Here is an 18,119-nt window from a genome sequence, read left to right as displayed (position 1 = left end):
AGCCATTTAATAATGTTACATCACACGAAAAAAATCATGAGAAGTAGACTGACAATCAGAACAATAAGGGGGTGTTTTATGTCATGTAAGTTTGGGGTGAAAGAGCATATGAAGACATCTCCCACTCGTAAGTATCCCTAGCCAACCACACAATAAAATCCCAACAATAATCAGGTGCTTGGAATAGAAATCCTCCATTGCACATAGATTCTACCATCGTTCTAGTTTCTTCATTTAATCCCTCATAAACCACGCACTAGGCACATATCTCATAGTTCAATTCCATAATTAGGATCAATAAAAATCACCAAGCCTATGATAGTACTTCAAAAACACTTCATTCTTATACTGACTAAAAGAAAAAATTATTCTAGAATTACTAACATGTACATGAGATTCATAGAACATATGAGGTAAATTAGGAGAACTCATGCAAAAATTGGGAGGATCGATTTTGATGTGATGCATCAAAACTGTAAACATGAGAATCCCAAGGATCATTACTATGTTGCCTAGCAAAAGATTTATCCCCGTCATCAAAATAGCATGACTCCATGATACAAAAAAATTATAAAAATATATAAATATTCACAAAAGGGAAAAAAATATACAATTTATTCTCACCAACAATAAAAACTAAATAAAACTATACCGTCTCCCTGTCAAGGACGCCTAAATTTGATAGGCTGTCGTACACCTGTCAAAAATAATTCCTGCAAAATCTTCTAACAATGTAGTAGTGTAAGTAGGGTCGAATCCACATAGAGATGGTCGTCTTAATCTAGTTTCTAAGGTATAGAGAAATTAAACAAGATCACAAATATTTGAATGAAAGTTCCAAACAATCAAACTACGAAAATCAAACTAAAAAGGATATAGGATAATGGTTCACCATGTTTATAACTAAAATCTATCAAAATATCATCAATAGTTCAATTAGTCAAATATCTAAAGCATGGGTTAATCCTACGGTTGGGTCTTAATGTAACGCCCCGACCTCTAATCATCGTTGGTAAGTTAATTAATCGATTATTAGCAGCGGAACCTAGATAGTCGGCGCGTTACCGCCGTACTTTCCATAAGGAAAATACAAGGCGACATAAAATCATAAACTTAAACATTTTGTAACATGAAACATAATATAGATTCAACATTAGTCTTGATTACCAGAAACTTAGTTACTAATCAGAGTTTTGACATAAACTTAAATTAAAATCATGAGAGTCTATATAATCTCGATATTAATTAAATCCTCACTGCTACGCCATCCCCTTATCACCTTCGGTACCTAAAACATAAAACAAAACGTCGTGAGCCGAGGCTCAGTAACATACTACTCTAACATCGTAAATTCATTTCACATCATTTTAGTTAAAAACAGGTAGAAAAGAATAAGTAAAAACCACTTCACAAACATATCATATGAGGCTACATTATGTTTTTTTATCATGTTCATCATCATATATATTTTACTTTGGTAACTTGGCTAGTACAACGGAAAGGACGTCTCCCCAGAACATAGTAACATCACAAACGGAAGGCAGCCACCCGAGGACAAAAGCCCTCACTAAACGAAAGGTGGCGTTATTTGCCCAGATTTGCGCGGTGCCACCCGAGGACAAAAGCCCTCACTAAACGGAAGGTGGTTAACCGGCCGGAAGGTACGTGCACGACCCGGGATAACAGAATACTTACCAAGAACCGTCTTTCACTTGAATTTATCATGTTTCATTTCTTTTAAGCATATCATCATCATCGTGAATAATTATATTCTTTCATTTCATATCATAACATCATCATTGTCATTTCATAGCATCGTATCATCATAAGTTCATAACCACCATAAAACATTTCATTTCCCGCAATCCATATATAAAACATAATATTAATCATGATCATAGAACATACTTCGAAGGGAATGCGGGTGTTAGCAGTAGACATTACCTGAATTCCTGCTTAATAACCTTGATAGTCGGGGGAGGCTTGTAATATCCTTTATCTCCTTTAATCTAATCAAGAATAATTTTATTAATGAACGTTTCGTTATTTAGTTTTTTAGTCTAAATATTAGTTAGCGCTTATTACGGTCATATCGGTTATTTTAACGTCGTAAAGGTCTCCTTAAAGGTCATTATTTCTTAATCGTTAATAACTTTTTAACTAAGGTGACTCTTTAACAACTAATTAATGAAATAACTCATTTAGCTATATCTTTAGAAATTATCGAAACATTAATGTTATATTATTACATATTATATAACCTTTCGAAAACATAACATTATTCTAGTTCATAGTTAATAACTAATTAGTCGTCCATTAATAAATTAATTAAGTTTAAAGTTATAATAGATCCATTAACATTATTTTAATATTATTTAGTCATTTAAAACTAACAAGTCAAGTAACTAATTATTATAAGTGAACTTAAGGATTAGTGAAGTACTCATAACTTAAACTCAATTATAACAACAAGTTTAATGAATTATTTTCAATTAGTTTTAAACAACTCAACTAGTTTAGAAATCATGAATTATAACCCAATAGTAGATTTTAGTAAATAAGTTAGATGGTTTAGTGAAACTAACTAAATCAGTCCACTAAAGCTCGAAATATTAAAGCAACAAGATTAACTTAAATGATTTTACTAAGTAAATTCAGATTATAAGCCCAACATTATGATTAACTTGATTAATTAAACTAACATAACTTAATGAAATACTAAATCAGTTTTAGTTTAACTCAATTTGGCCCATCTAATATAAGTAGCTTAGCTAAAACAATAAAAAGTCAGATTTGAGCCCCATTTAGGGGGCGTTTGGTTCATATTATGGTATGGGTTTGGAATCAGGAATGAAACCAAGGTGGTATGGGTTTGGAACTTGATACTTAATACCTTGTGTTTGGTTTCATTTAGAAATGAAAAATCTTCTTTTATTTGATACCTAGAGGTAAGGTATGAGCCATACCCACCTCCCCCCATGGGTTTTCTAAACCCCATAGCTTATGGGTTTGAGGTATGGGTTTAAAATCTAGAAATAAGTTAAACAAACACTAGGTATGGGTTTTGTTCATTCCAAACCCATACCTCATACCTAAAACTAGTGAACCAAACACCCCCTTAGTGAACATGCAACACTTAAATTGAGTTGGTTTAAGTTTAACTAATATAAATCAGATTTTTGAAACCCAATTAAATCCATGCAACAATTAAACTAAGTTGGTTTAACTAAGTTGATTTGGGCCTAATCTAAACTAACTTAACAATAAGTAGTAATTTGGGCCTATATTAACATAAACTAGAGAAATCAGAACTTTTTTAAAAAAAAAAAAAAACAAAACATCACCTCTGCTACTAGGAGCAAGGGGGACGAATCGCGACTGAGGTGGACGCCGGCTTCGGTGGTCGACGGCGAGCAGCAGCGACGTCTCCGGCGATGGTATCCGGCGGCGGCGAAAGGCAGCAGCAGCGGCACGCGAAGAGGAGCGACGAGAGAGAGCGCGACGAGGAGAGAGAGTGCGCGAGGAGGAGAGATAGAACAAAGCTGCTAGCGCGGATCTCCGGCAAGCTGTGCAGGTGGTCGGCGAACGACAGCGGGGTGGGGACGGGACTGGGCGCGGCGCAGGTGGCGCGCGCGGTGGCCGCGGTGGTCGGTTGTGGGAGGTCGAAACAGAGGAGAGAGATTATGAATTTGGGGTTTTCTCTTTTCTTTTTTTTTTTTTTTTTTTTATTTCTTTTAGTTACAATTTTCTGGCGATTATTGACTGAATTTCTGATTAGAGAGAAGAGATGATGAAGGTTGTTGTTGGTGTGTTCTTGGTATTGAATCCATGACTATTTATAGGGAAATTTGGAGTTAAAATCAGTAGTTGGGAGGAAGATGGTGAAGTAAATAATCTGATTTTGTTAACTTGAAGAAGCAATGGTGATGGGTTGGTGATAGATCTTGACTGAAGAAGAAGAAGATAGTTGTGATTGCATGAGTGTCAAATGGCCATGAAAGGGTGAGGAAGAAGGCAAATTAATGGGGGAATTGACCATGGCTTCCTCTTTTCCTTTTTCCCTTTTTGTTTCCCAACCATAAATCAGAAAATTTACCCACTAACACTTATCAACGTGACTTAGTAACACTTTGGGTGAAATGTTCACATTTTGTACTTTAAGTAAATTATCAACTATATTAGCCTTCTTGTTTAACTCATGAAATTGTAAAATATAAATTATCGTCATAATTTAAGTTGGTAAATTTTCATGTTAAAATTCTATAATCATTTTATTATACGTTGCTTGATTAGTGGAACGAATAAAATAAAATATATTCTAACTTACATTATCATGTTAATTATTCACTTAAATATGTTTAAGATTTTTAGGATATTACACTTAACGCTCTCAAATCAACATATGCTAGTACGGTCGCTCAACATAATCATATTTGCTATTTTTAGGTATGCCTCTAAAGAGTGTCTCTCGATCTATGACTCGATATTAGCAATATTTAATCAGACAATTGATCAGATTGCAAGATTAACAATAAAAATACTAATCACAATTAGAGAAAAAGTAACTAATCAAACCATCAATAAATATCAATTAATAATTATATCATATAAACATGGATTCCAAAACCCTAAAAAATAGGACTACTCAATCATAAAACAAAAAATAAAAACTACATCTACCATGGAAAACATAATAAAGAAATCAATGAAAGAAATCAATATAAATCATGAATTAATGAAAAACTAGGGTTTGCAACTAAAAAACTAGAGAGAAAAAGGAGAGAAAACTAAACCTCAAAAACTAAAACTAAGAAATAATGAGTAAAGGGAGGAGGAGAAAGAGGAGATATTCCTCATCTAAATAATATTCAATAACCTAATATGATTAGGAAAGTAATTTACAAAATAAGGAAAGTCTTAAATATATCGGCGGAGCGGGGGTTGCATGGTAGGGTGCTGCAGGGGGGCTAAGGGAGCTAATGGGGGTGCGGAGGAGGGTTGCGGGGGTGCGGGAGGGGGGATACATGGTTGGGGATGGGGATGGGTTATGGGGGTAGGGGAAGGGGGAAGGGGTGGGATAGGTGTTAGGAGATTAGGATTTAGGTGTTAGGATTAGGGGGCTTAATTAGGATTAGAGGGGTTAATTAAGATTAATGATTAACAGAAACTTGACATTGCTAGTCATGAAGGGAATTTCATGCATTTTATTGAAATAGTACAGATACCTGGTGTATTTTTCAAACAGTAGGGGTGCCTCATACATGAATTTTGAAATACCTTATGGGTATCTGGTGAAAAAACCATTCTTATAATGATTCAATTTGATTTAATGGTTATTTCGATCCTCTAATTTTCTAATTAATTAAAGAAAAACGACTTAACATGTATTCAATTGTGGTACAAACTAGGAGCGTCTGTTTCTGGCACTTATCCTTGCGCAGTTTCGTTGGGTTTTGCCATTTTTCGATAGCCCTAATTTATTCATCAAATCGTAAATACATGTTCAGGCTATTTGAGAGGTGCATGGTATGTAGTTTTTAGCGACTGTTATTCTTTACAGCACAAGTCGTAAACAACTGATATTTTACAACAATCGGTAAAGTAGTCTATTACCTTCATATTAGTCATTTATCATTTTATATTTTTACAAATTCAATGTGGAAGTTGGAACAACTGATCTGATAGGTGTAGTTTTCTTAACAAATACAATGTGACTATGTGAGAGTACTTTAAGGATAAGAGTTAGCTCAAGTGGGTAGAACGCTCCTCCTTGAGGTCAGGGGTTTGATCCTTACCAGACAATGTGTTGGTGTTTCCTACAAGCTAGTAGCCTTGTAGGGATTAGCCCTTCGACTGACTTAATTTTCTAATAAAAAAATTATATAATGTGAGAGTACTTTGTGGGATGAGATTCAAAGTTTAAATTGGTACAATAGTTTGAACGCCTGATAATATAAATTACCACAAGTAAATTGATGGGCATGTCCCTTGACGATTTCAAGCAACCTTTCGCATATAAATTAGCAGAGACAAATGTCAAATTGTCAACTATACTTTCGTCATGTCTAATGTACATAAGTCATTTTCATTGTTCCTAATAGTCCTCTACATTTTTTTTTTTAGTGCAATAGCTAAGTTGACTGACAAATCCCATGCAACTAACGTTAGGATATCTTAACCATAAATAATTGACGCATTCAGAGTCTAGTACAGTCCATTTGCAATAACATAAGGTATCTAGCTATATATGGTGGCATACATCAATGTTAATCAAAGTTAAATAAAGTAATCTTGTACCAAAGAGAACTAGTTGCTTTACGATTAGAAACACCCTCAACTTCTATGAGTTCAATTAAAAAGTGTAGTTCAATATGAAGACAAGACAAAGTCAGGCAACTTGAGATTATATTTTTCATCTTGCTGACAAGTAGTTGAAGGCTTCAAGTTCACCCTAATGAGATAATGGAAGCAGGAAATTTTAATTGCCGACTATTGACTAGTACAATGATAAAATATAGCCCTCCTGTTCGTAACTACTATCAATACCCAATTTTAATTTGTAAGCATATTAATTACAAACATTACTATTTTTAATTCTAATTGGGACGATTTGTGTAGAGCGTCTCAAAATAGAATAAGTGATAATTATTTCCAAATGAGGAGTGTATTTCAATAAGATCTATATATGCTATATCCGATGCACAATGGCTGCTAAAAAAAAGACCTTTTGAATCTAAAAAATTGCTCAGGGGATTGGATTGAACATTTATGATTGATTCTTTATGTTATGTCAAAAAGAAAAAAAAAAACATGACTGATGATACCACAAGGTTGTAAAGTATTAAGGACATTTATGCACTATAAGGGCCTGTTCTCCCCATCTTATTTTCAGTTTTGTTTAGTTTATTTCAGCTGTTTTATGCCGAAGAGAACAGGCCACAAGTCTACAACCATCTATAGTTAATGCCATTGTAAGGCGAAGTGATTGGTGTGTACCGTCCTCGTGGGGGTGCAACTGTTGGCTGGGGCTAGCAGTAGATATTGGATAATATGATTCCGTATATACAATCATAGACATAAACTTACTACTTGGCAATGATTACAATATACATGTATATTATATGATTATAATATACATAAATATAATCATACATTTGTGTCATGGAAGGCCGGAAGGGGAATGTGATGCTATCCAAAGGCCCTTTGGAGCCTAGTAGGAGCGGTGCAAAACGAGCTAAGGAAAGGCAAAAGTGGCCGATGAAGGAAGATCTGAGGCATTTGAGAGCATCTTTAGGCACCCCAAGACACATAGGAAGGTTCAGGACGAAAAGTGTGGATAATATAGTCCACAGCTCCGGGCGCCCACGAGGACCGAGCACCGATGACAATGGGTTGACCCCAGGGTTGTAAGAGGCTCTTGGGAGGCACACTCGTTCCTTGGAAGGGGCATGTGATGTCATCCATAGACCCTTCTAATAAGCCTAGCGAGGGCTACGCAAAGTAAGTTAAAGGTAAGGCAAAAGTGAGCAATGAATGAAACTCGGGCACACGAGGGTATCCTTAGGCACCCCAAGGCCCCTAGGAAGACCCGGGACGAAAAAAGTCGTAGGGTCCGGAGAAGTCGAAAAATGGCCCAAAAATGGGAAAAAAGATGGATTCTAGTCCACGACTCTAAGCGCCCATGGTACCCGAGCACCAATGACCATGGAGTTCCTAGGGCCGTGAGAGGCACACTCGTGCGTTAGAAGGGGTATGTGAGGCCACCTAGAGACCCTTTGAGTCTAGCAAGGGCGGTGACAAGCGAGCCAAAGGAATGTAAGGTGGGCAATGAAGGAAGGTATGAGGCACCTGGGGACATATTTAGACACACCAGGCCCCTAATTAGGAAGGTATGGGTCGAAAAGAGAAATCGAAAAATGGTCCGAAAATGGGAAAAAATGTGAATTATAGTCCACGTCTTCGAGCTCCCTCGAGGCCCGAGCATCGGTGACTATGGGATGCATACCAAGACCGTGGTAGGCCCTTGAAAAACATAGTCGTGCCTTGAAAGGGCATACAATGTCATCCAAAGGCCTTTGGCAACCTGGCGAGGGCGGTGCCAAGTGACCCAAAACAAGGCACAAGTTGGAAATGGAGGAAGGTCTGAGGCACCCGGGGCTTCCTTAGGCACCCTGGGGTCCCTCGTGCTTAGTGTTACATACACAATCAAAGACTTAACACTTAGCACGACGCATTAGGATGAGCGTTAATAAGGGGGGTCCGGGATGAAAAAGTTTGGTGGTGATTCGAAGCCTAGCAAGAGTGGTGGTAGGCGAACCAAGGTAGGCACAAGTGGGCAATAAAAGAATGTCCGAGTAAAACATCAACGGGCCCGAAGAAGTTCGAAAACGGCCGCTAAACGGGTAAAAGTGTAGGATGAACCTAGCGAAGGTCTTGTTACTTAGCTCCAAGTAGTGGGTAGGTGGGTTGGTTGGTTGTTTGGTTGTTTGGTTGGTTGAATGAATGTTTTTCGGTGGGATATATTATCTCTTGTTCAAAATAGTTGGCATCTCAATTCCACCAAAGAGGAGGACAAATAATATCCACTTTCTCAAATCATAGCACCTAGTAATTTGAAGAGGTAACTTCTAGCTTATATAACCTCTTTAAGACAATAAATTATCCTCGTCTTCTCATAGATCATATTTTATATAACATAATACGGGATTTTTGGTAACAAGTCACAATTTTTTGTTCATTGTTGATTGGTAGATCTATATATTTAGTGTTATTGTTTATTTCAATAATCCCTTCTCCTTCTGTTATCTTTTCTATTAGTTCACACATGATTGAAGATCTAGAAAATGAGTTGCAGGTATTTCTCCTATTTTGCTACACTACACCAATTTGTAGATATTGAAAAATTATATTTTGACATCAATGTTAAATTGTGAACAAGATTGTGTCATAGTATAGGATCGGAGGCGAGCGAGTGAAGATAAAATCTTTAGTAGGATAAGAGTAGTTCAATTTGCACTGAAATTATTATTGTGATTTGTATTAATTAGGTCATATTGTTATTGTAAGTATTGGTATAGACTTATTAATTAATCATCAATTATAATAATCATCCTTTATTTTAAAATAAATCAAAAACGATGAGCTACTCAGAATGGCATCTCTTTTCTGAAGTAATATGTTAGAGATAAACTAGGTTATAATTTCTTATTCAAAGGATAGTTTGATTTGCTTCGATGCTAAATAGTTTTTATGAGAAATATTTTTTCCTAAAAAGATGTTTATCTTTCAATTTGTGGTTCCTTATATTATATCAGCTTGTATTGTCAAACATAACCTACATAAACCATATGATGAATATTGTTGTTATTATAAGTAATTATGGAACAATAATTTGGCGGAACATTGAAAAACAAAACTTGATTTCACTCGATCCTTGAGTTTAACACGAATTAATCTTAAATAAAGAGTTTAAATCTGGTCATTCAATTAACTCGCCATCACCAAGATATTCCATGCTAGTCGTTAATAATACATCTTTAATTAAATAAGACAATGTGCAACAAGATCTAACTTAATTAAACATCTTTATCACTTGACGCTACTAATAAGGTAATTGAGGACCAAGAAAATTAAGTTTAATTTTTAGGGGACCAAGAAAATTAAGTTTAATTTTTAGGGGACCAAGAAAATTAAGTTATTTCAACATTAACTTAATTATTAACGGTTTAAATAAAACTGCTACTAATATAATATACATTATTTTGCCTTATAATAATATAACTACCTAAATCGTAAATGGCTGGGCTATGAAACAATCTTCAATTCGTTCGAAACATTGCATGCAATTGACTATGTCTTGTGTTCATATTACAAGTGGATCAATAATTTTACTGAATATTGAGATAAGAGTAGAAGGATCCACTCTATAAATACTTTAGGCCGTTTCGACCCAATCCCTCACAACTCACAAGTACATTTTCTGATTTGCAAGAGCAAGATAATCAAACTAAGCAAAAAGAAAACCAAAATGGCCAAGGCTACTAACTTCAACCTTTTTGCCATATGTCTCTTGTTCATCGTTATTGCAAACGCTGGTGAGCTACTAAACCACCCATTACTTTATTTTTTGGTGCAATCCGCCCATTATTATTTGATATGTTGTATATTAGAAATGCATGGTTGTTAAATGCAACCTCATTTTACTAAACACAACCCTTTTTCTCATAACTCATTTTTCTCTCTAACTACTCCACTCTCTATTTTCCCTCTTCGTATTCTTCGTATGTCGTCCAAATTGGGGCTGGTTCTCCCAATTCTGCATAATTATTCTTCCAATTCTCCATAAAGTGAGGTTGCGTTTAGTAACCCCTAAAAATATTACAGTATAATAAATATATGATAATGTCTTTTGGGTATATTAGGATATTTCTTTCATAAATTTACCATATACTAACAATTATATATACTTGGCGTCCATCATTATTTATATACTAACTATTATGCTTTGATCTTTAAGGCGACAAACTTACAATAAGTATTTTATGTAATAAAATTTATATAAGTTATCTCTAATATATGATATGAGTAAGGAGTTCTTCTTTGAAGTAGAGAAGTTATCATATTCTTTGTGATTAAAAAGGTCAAAAGTACTACTAACATATCAAATTTGAGTTAGTGTAAATTATTTATGCATGCATGCTTTGTACGTATATATCCTAACATTTCTATTTGCACTACTATAAGAAGGCAAAATTGGTGTCAACACCATAAACTATGGTGCGGGTGCACCTAACACTACCAACTGTGGTAGTAGCTAAAACACCTCGATCAAACTATTGGCTTGGATGCAGCGAGTGTCATAAATGACATCAGAGTTAACTTTTTCTCTACAAATTTTCACGTGATTTAGGCTTCTAATTAATGAAAAAATTGGATAATGAAAGAAAAAGAGGGAATTGGGAAAAAAATTAACACGAATTCCCCCTGTTGGCAAGAAAAGTTAGCTTTCGCATCATTTTTGACACTCGTTGCACCCAAGCCAATAATTTGGGGTGTTTTAGTTACTAGTCAAAGTTGGTGATGTTGGGTGCACCCGCGTCATAGGGTGTCATGTTGAGACCAATTTTGCCTTATAAAAATTTGTCTAACTAATAACATATCATTAGGGTCGTCTTGAAGATTTTGGGACCCCGGTTCTAACATGAAAATTGACCCCTAAGTTTATAAAAAAATAAAGATGGAAGGTTAGAGTTCTAAAGATATAAAGTTGAAAATCTAGAGATAAATCATTGACAAATTTATTAAGGATGAAACAAGGGTGATTTATTCAAATATGAAGTAAAATTTTCAAAATATTATATATTTTGGGGCCTTTATAATTTTGCGGGACCTGTGCTGTTGGGCTCCTTGCACACCATATCATGTATATATATATTTAAGTTAGGGTAAATTATGTAAATCTTTTAAGACTGCATGCTTTGTACGTATATATCCTAACCCTCCTATTTGCATTATTTGTTTCAGTTTATGATCCTTTCATATATATACATATAACCAAGGACTCTTGAGTCTAATAGTATGGCTTCCCATCTTCCACATGGGAGACCAATGTTCAAATCTTTGTGGAAGCAAAAATTTCAATATTGTTGGAGAGGGGGATAGAGAGGTAGGAATTTCTCGGAAAATCGCACTCCTTTGTACTTCCTCCGTTTTTTCTCAAGTGATACAGAGAGAAAGTGGGAAGAAATCAAGGAGGCTAAAGAGATAAATTAGGAGACCAAAATTAACATTGTTGCCTCATCTTTTGCCTTCACCATCTCCTCACCAAATCTGCCACGCCTTGCTATCGGACCACCTCCACCGATGCCTCATCTTCCACTTCCACCTCGACTGCCACCATTTTTTTGACAGTAAAATCCTAACAATTATTAACTAATCACCAAACACCATATCCATTACATCCAAAGGAGCCTCTTCAAGCCAAATAAGATGTTCGTCTATGCCTAAGCTTCTTCTAGCTAGAACATGGATCAACTGATTACCATTTCTTCTAATATAGCTAAAAGAAACATTCACACATTGAGCTATTAACATATAAATATCATTTCAAATTAGCCTAAAACTCAAGCATAGCTTCTTCTTGCTCCTTAGGGCTTCAAACAACGGCATATTGTCTGTCTCGAGTACAAAATTGTAGAAGACGGCTTCCATTGCCACTTTCATTCCTTGCCTCGTAGCCATAGCCTCACCCACTTCCACATCACAACTACCATACCATGAATTGCACATTGACATCAGCACATCTCCAGTATTATCTCGAAGCACGACCCCCATTCCAACCTTTTCTCCTTCCCTAAAAGCAACATCCATATTTAGTTTCAAACAATTAATTCCCCCTTGGTGGCTCCCATTTTGTACTCAACAAGGTTGTCGGGGTTCGATCTACACCATTCAAATCCTCGGCTTTCTTATATTCCTCAATCACCCCCAGAGCCTTCCTAATTCTTCCCATCAAATATCTCCCCTTCTTTGATAAATGCCACTCGGTCACGTGAAGGAGAGAGATTGAGTAAAGATAGTACAAAACTTAAAATCTTATTGGAATGATTAATGACCTTATTGATCCAGTTTGTCAAAGATGTGGAGAGGAAATGGAAAGCATGGACCACATGCTACTGCAGTGTCGTGACACACAACGGTTATGGTATGTATCCCCATTAAGAATTACATCATCCTAGCTTGCTACCTCTACTTTTCGGGAGTCGGTTTGGGCCCGTATGCAGGTGTATAAAACCCTGGAGTGGTGGGATATATTTTGGAGCCTTTGTTGGGCTATCTGGTAAGCGATTGCCACCATTCTAATCCACCACGATCGAAGCATACCACTTTGTTCCCACCACCTCCTCGATACTCTCTCCTCAATAACCCACATTTTTATGACAAAGAATTTGTGTTTACCAGGAAATTGAGGAATTCCACAATAAGGTAGATTTGAAGCATATAAACCAGATCCAAACAAGAGTAGATCTACAAAAATTTGAAGCATCCAAACCAAAAAAAAGGAATTCAACATAAATCTCGAAATTTTCCCTTTAAATTTAAAAGAGAATAAAAATAAAGAAGACCCACACAGTAGTAGATCTACAAGAATTTGAAGCATACAAACCTAATTCACTAACTTTTTGCAAAGATTCACTTAGAATATACCAACAAAGATGCTACCACCTAATTCACTAACTTTTTGCAAAGATTCACTTAGGATAAAATCGCATCTTACCACCTAGACTTTTCATGTTTTTAGAAACTCCGATCCCACCTTAATGATTTTTTTTTTATAAATTTCCACCTACCATTTTCAATTTTATTATAAACTCCCACCACTTAACGATTTTTGTTAAATTCCATTAATAAGACCGTTAAGTGGGTTCCTCATATACATATTTTTAACAAAATCGAACTTGAAATAGTTGCAAGTCTCTACAAATAGTTATAATTCATTCCAAAATTGCTCCAAAATTGTTGAGATTTTGCCCTTAAATTGATGAAATTGACTTCGATTTCAACGTAAATTAATAATAAAATGCATATGTGAGGTCTACTTAACGGTTTTGTTAACGAAATTTAACAAAAATCGTTAAGTGGTGGGAGTTTTTAATAAAATTGGAAATAGTAGGTGGAAATTTATTAAAAAAATTCATTAAGGTGGGAGTTTCTAAAAACATGAAAAGTTTAGGTAGTTTTGAACAAAAAATCCTAATTTTAAGCGTATAAACCATATTGTATAAATTTGTGCCTTTATCTCCATATTAGTTTTTCTTTCTCTCTCATTTCTCAAGCATCAATCTTTTAAGAAAGCCATAGTTGGCATGGTCGGTAGTTATTCTTTCTTCATTCAATAAGTGTATAAATACAACAAATTTTGTTTTAAAAGAACAAATTTATCAACCAGTATCGTCAATTTGCTGACGATATTATTCTGGATTCATGAATTGCTTTGTTAAACTTGCCAGTAAAGTTGTGTGAGCAATAAAAGAATCTGAGGATAAAGGAGGTGAGAGCGCAAATTCGCCGAAAAAAATGGTGGTGGTTGAGGTGAGAGAGGAAAGAATGGTGGTGGGTAAAGGTGAGAGGAAAATAGGAAATAGGAGAAAGTGGTGGTGGGCTGTGGTGGTTGGTAGGTTCAGGTGAGAGAAATAAAGTCGGGAATTCATTCTAATGTAGGTTAGGTTTATAATCAGGTGATTAAAGAGTTTGGTTTGTGACAATTAGTAATGACGATATTGTAATAAAAGCAACAAAAAAAATTTATTATGATATTTCCCTAAAAGTATATGTATCAGTTATTAAAATACGGAGGAAGTATATTTCAGGAGTCCATTGATGAGAAGGGGTTGGGGAAAGTGATAACAGGCGTGTCGCACACTTAATTAAAAATAAATAAATAACATAACTAACCTCCCAACTATGTAATAGTGTAAGTAGTCAAAGTTTCACCTCAAAAAAACTCCCTTGCAAGACAGGATTGCGCTCTCTACCCCGATAGACTGCCCTACCACCTCTACTGGTTCTCCTCCGCCGCGGCGGCTGTTTTCTCTTCAGTTTTCTATGGCTGAAGAGATTGCAGATATAGTATCTAATCTTCGAATTGATGAAGAGGAAGCACAAATCCTCGATCTTGATGCCCTAAATACGAACTCAGATGTAGGCGTCTCCCTCCTTCTTATGGGATGTTTGCTTACTGAGCGATCTTATAATGTTGAGGCCTTCAAACGCACCATAACTAGCATTTGGGCGCCTGTCCACGGTTTGGTGATTAGGGTTCTTAGCCCTAATCTGTACGCTTTTCAATTCTTCCATTGGCGTGATGTAAAGAAGGTCCTTGATGGTAGACCTTGGTGTTTTGATAATATGTTGATCCTTCTTAAAGAGGCCAACGGCGACGAACAACTTGATCAGGTAACTCTTATTCATTCTCCCTTCTGGGTTCGTATTAAAAATCTCCCCTTTAATATACGTTCGGATGATGTGATTAGAGCTTTAGTTGGGACTATGGGAGAAATCCTTGAAATTGAAGAGGATGTTATGGGTTTTGGGCGATACCGAGGGGTTAAGGTTATGCTTGATGTCACCAAACCTTTAAGGAGATTCAGGAAAATGAAAGATAAACGAGGTAGGGAAATTCAAGTTGATTTTGCGTATGAACGCCTCCCCTTTTTCTGCTTTGCTTGTGGTATTATGGGCCACTCTGAAAAAGATTGTCATGCTGTTCTTGAAGAAGATAAATATGAAAAACTTGGATGGAGTTTAGCTCTTAAAGCAACACCGCGAAAGGGCAGAACAAAAGAACTGGAGGAAGAGGGTAAATTTCGTGCCTGCAAGAAAGTTCTTTTTGATGGGGGTGCAGGACGAAAACCTTCTGTTATGGGTGTTATGGGTGCATGTGTTGAAGGTGGTTCTGAATTTATACCCAAAACAATTGTTTCCTCTCTCCTAACCCCTCCTCAAAATCTTGATAATGACACCATAATTATTGGCAGTAAATGTTTGTCCCTGGAAAGTACTACACCACCAACAAACTTTGTCCCCACCCAACAATTCTCACCACCTTTTCCCTCTGACCCTTCCTTATCCCACGCCACATCACAGCCAATGGTCCCCTCTTTACAAATCCCTACCCCCCCATTAAATACCCCCCTCTCACATCACGCCACCTCACCCTCCATTGTCCCCCCTTTTCTTACACATGAACCAAGCCTAGATACCTTTCCACCTCATGTCTACTCACATGTCACTTCTGACCCCACCACAAAAATTTCTCTCATAAATTCTCATCCAGATACACATATCTCTACTTCCTCCTCCAACCCAACCCCTACCTGCTTTACTTTTTCCAGCTCCAAAGTCCAAACAAAAAATGGACGTAGTTGGAAGCGTATGGCCCGAGGGTCGATGGAAGACAAAGGACTTCCACAACAGATGGATTTGGACCCATCAGATAAGGATAATAAACGTATACTTGAGTTCCCTGTGCTTGATTGTGATGGGGGCATTATTGATGCGAAGCGAGCAAAAATCAGCTCCTCTCTACAGCATGGTTCCCCGATTTCGGCGGAGGTTGGTGATGACCAACCCCGCCCATCATTATGAGTCTTCTATGCTGGAACTGTCGAGGAATGGGCAATCCTCGATCAGTTCGTCAACTCCGCAAATGGAGTTCCTGTTATGCCCCCGACATGGTTTTTTTGTCGGAAACAATGATTAATAAAATGGAAGCTGAGGCTTTGAAGGATAGATTGAGTTTCAGATTTGCTTTTGGTGTAGCTAGTAGGGGAAGAGCAGGTGGTTTATGTTTGTACTGGAGAGAGGAGATTTCTTTCTCGTTGGTGTCTTTTTCTCAACATCACATTTGTGGCGATGTTCTTGATGGTGATAAAAAATGGCGTTTTGTTGGGTTATATGGTTGGGCAAAGGAAGAGGATAAACATCACACTTGGGCTCTTTTATGTCACCTTTGTGAGGATTCCTCGATTCCTATTATTGTGGGTGGTGACTTTAATGAGATCCTTTGTTATGATGAGAAGGAGGGAGGTGCTGATAGAGTACGGCGGGAGATGACGACTTTCAGGGAAACTATTGATGAGCTTTTCCTTCGTGATCTGGGGTTCGTGGGAGTATGGTATACATGGGAACATGGTATTTCTGCACGTACTTGTATCCGTGAACGGCTTGACAGGTTTTTGAGCTCGGCTTCGTGGCTGAACCTGTATCCGGATACGATAGTTGAGCACACTTTGCGGTATAAATCTGATCATTGTGCTATTGTTACCAGACCGCATAAACGAGCTGCAGGTAGGGGAAAAAAATCGAAGGTTTCATTTTGAGACAAGCTGGTTATTAGATGAATCTTGTGAAGAGGTGGTTAAGCATGGTTGGGAGAACTCGACGGGGGAGATTCTGGTTGGGCGTATCGCGAGTATGGCTCAGGGTTTGAAGCAATGGAGTTCGGTTAAATTTAAAAACCTGGGCAAGCAGATCGCTGACACTGAGAAGGCTTTAGCAGCGGCCCAACTCCTTCCCATTTCGGACATAATGTGCCGCACATGTACTCACCTTGGGAAGAAACTGGATGATCTCCATGAGAAGCATGAAGCTTATTGGTATCTCCGCTCTAGAATTGCAGAAATTAGAGATGGTGATCGGAATACGACTTACTTCCATCACAAGGCTTCACAGCGTCGGAAACGTAACTTTGTGCAGGGTTTGTTTGATGATTTCAGTGTTTAGAGGGAAGATGAACAGGGGATTGAGGATGTGTTCACTCAATATTTTAGCACCATTTTCACTACTAATAACCCTTCTGAGGCTAACTTTGTTGAGGTTCTCCAGTGCATTGATCCGGTCATATCTGAGGATTGTAATCAGATGCTTCTAAAACCTTATACTAAGGAGGAGGTTTATGCTGCTTTACAATAGATGCACCCTTGTAAAGCCCCGGGGCCTGATGGTATGCACGCTATTTTCTATTAGCGTTTCTGTCGTATTGTGGGTGATGATGTTTTTCTTTTTGTTAGTAATATTTTACATGGCTTAGTTTCCCCGAGGCGTGTAAATGCTACTAATATTGCTCTAATCCCGAAGATTAAAAATCCCTCTAAGGCTGCTGATTTTCGCCCTATTGCTTTGTGTAATGTTATTTACAAGCTGGTTTCTAAGGCTGTTGTTATGAGACTTAAAGATTATTTGCCTGGCATTATTACTGAAAATCAGAGTGCTTTTGTTCCTGGACGTCTTATTACTGACAATGCTTTGATTGCTTTGGAAGTTTTTCATTCTATGAAGCATAGAAATAAGAGCCGCAAAGGCACTATGGCTATGAAGCTTGATATGAGCAAGGCTTATGACAGGGTTGAATGGGGATTTTAGAGGAAGCTTCTGCTTACTATGGGATTTGATGGTCGTTGGGTGAATCTTATTATGGAGTGTGTCTCTACTGTTTCTTACTCCTTCATTGTTAACGGCACTGTCTGTGGATCGGTTACACCGGGGTCTTCGCCAGGGAGATCCTCTTTCCCCATATCTTTTCATTTTGATTGCTGATGCTTTTTCTAAAATGATTCAGA

At 37.0% G+C, this 18,119-nt stretch overlaps 1 long non-coding RNA gene across 1 annotated transcript; it reads right to left on the bottom strand.

The window, feature by feature from the left end:
- Positions 1 to 322: 322 nt before the first annotated feature.
- Positions 323 to 4,209, bottom strand: LOC125499618 (uncharacterized). Its single transcript, XR_007276578.2, has 3 exons — positions 3,345 to 4,209; positions 1,945 to 2,009; positions 323 to 1,288 (listed from the first exon to the last, which is right to left on the bottom strand). It is a non-coding gene; the product is annotated as an uncharacterized LOC125499618 (long non-coding RNA).
- Positions 4,210 to 18,119: the final 13,910 nt, after the last annotated feature.

This window comes from Beta vulgaris, chromosome 7 (genome assembly GCF_026745355.1).
Source record: "Beta vulgaris subsp. vulgaris cultivar EL10 chromosome 7, EL10.2, whole genome shotgun sequence".
NCBI lineage: Eukaryota > Viridiplantae > Streptophyta > Magnoliopsida > Caryophyllales > Amaranthaceae > Beta > Beta vulgaris.
The sequence above is the reverse complement of the archived record's forward strand: the minus strand, read 5'-3'. Positions and strand labels throughout refer to the sequence as shown.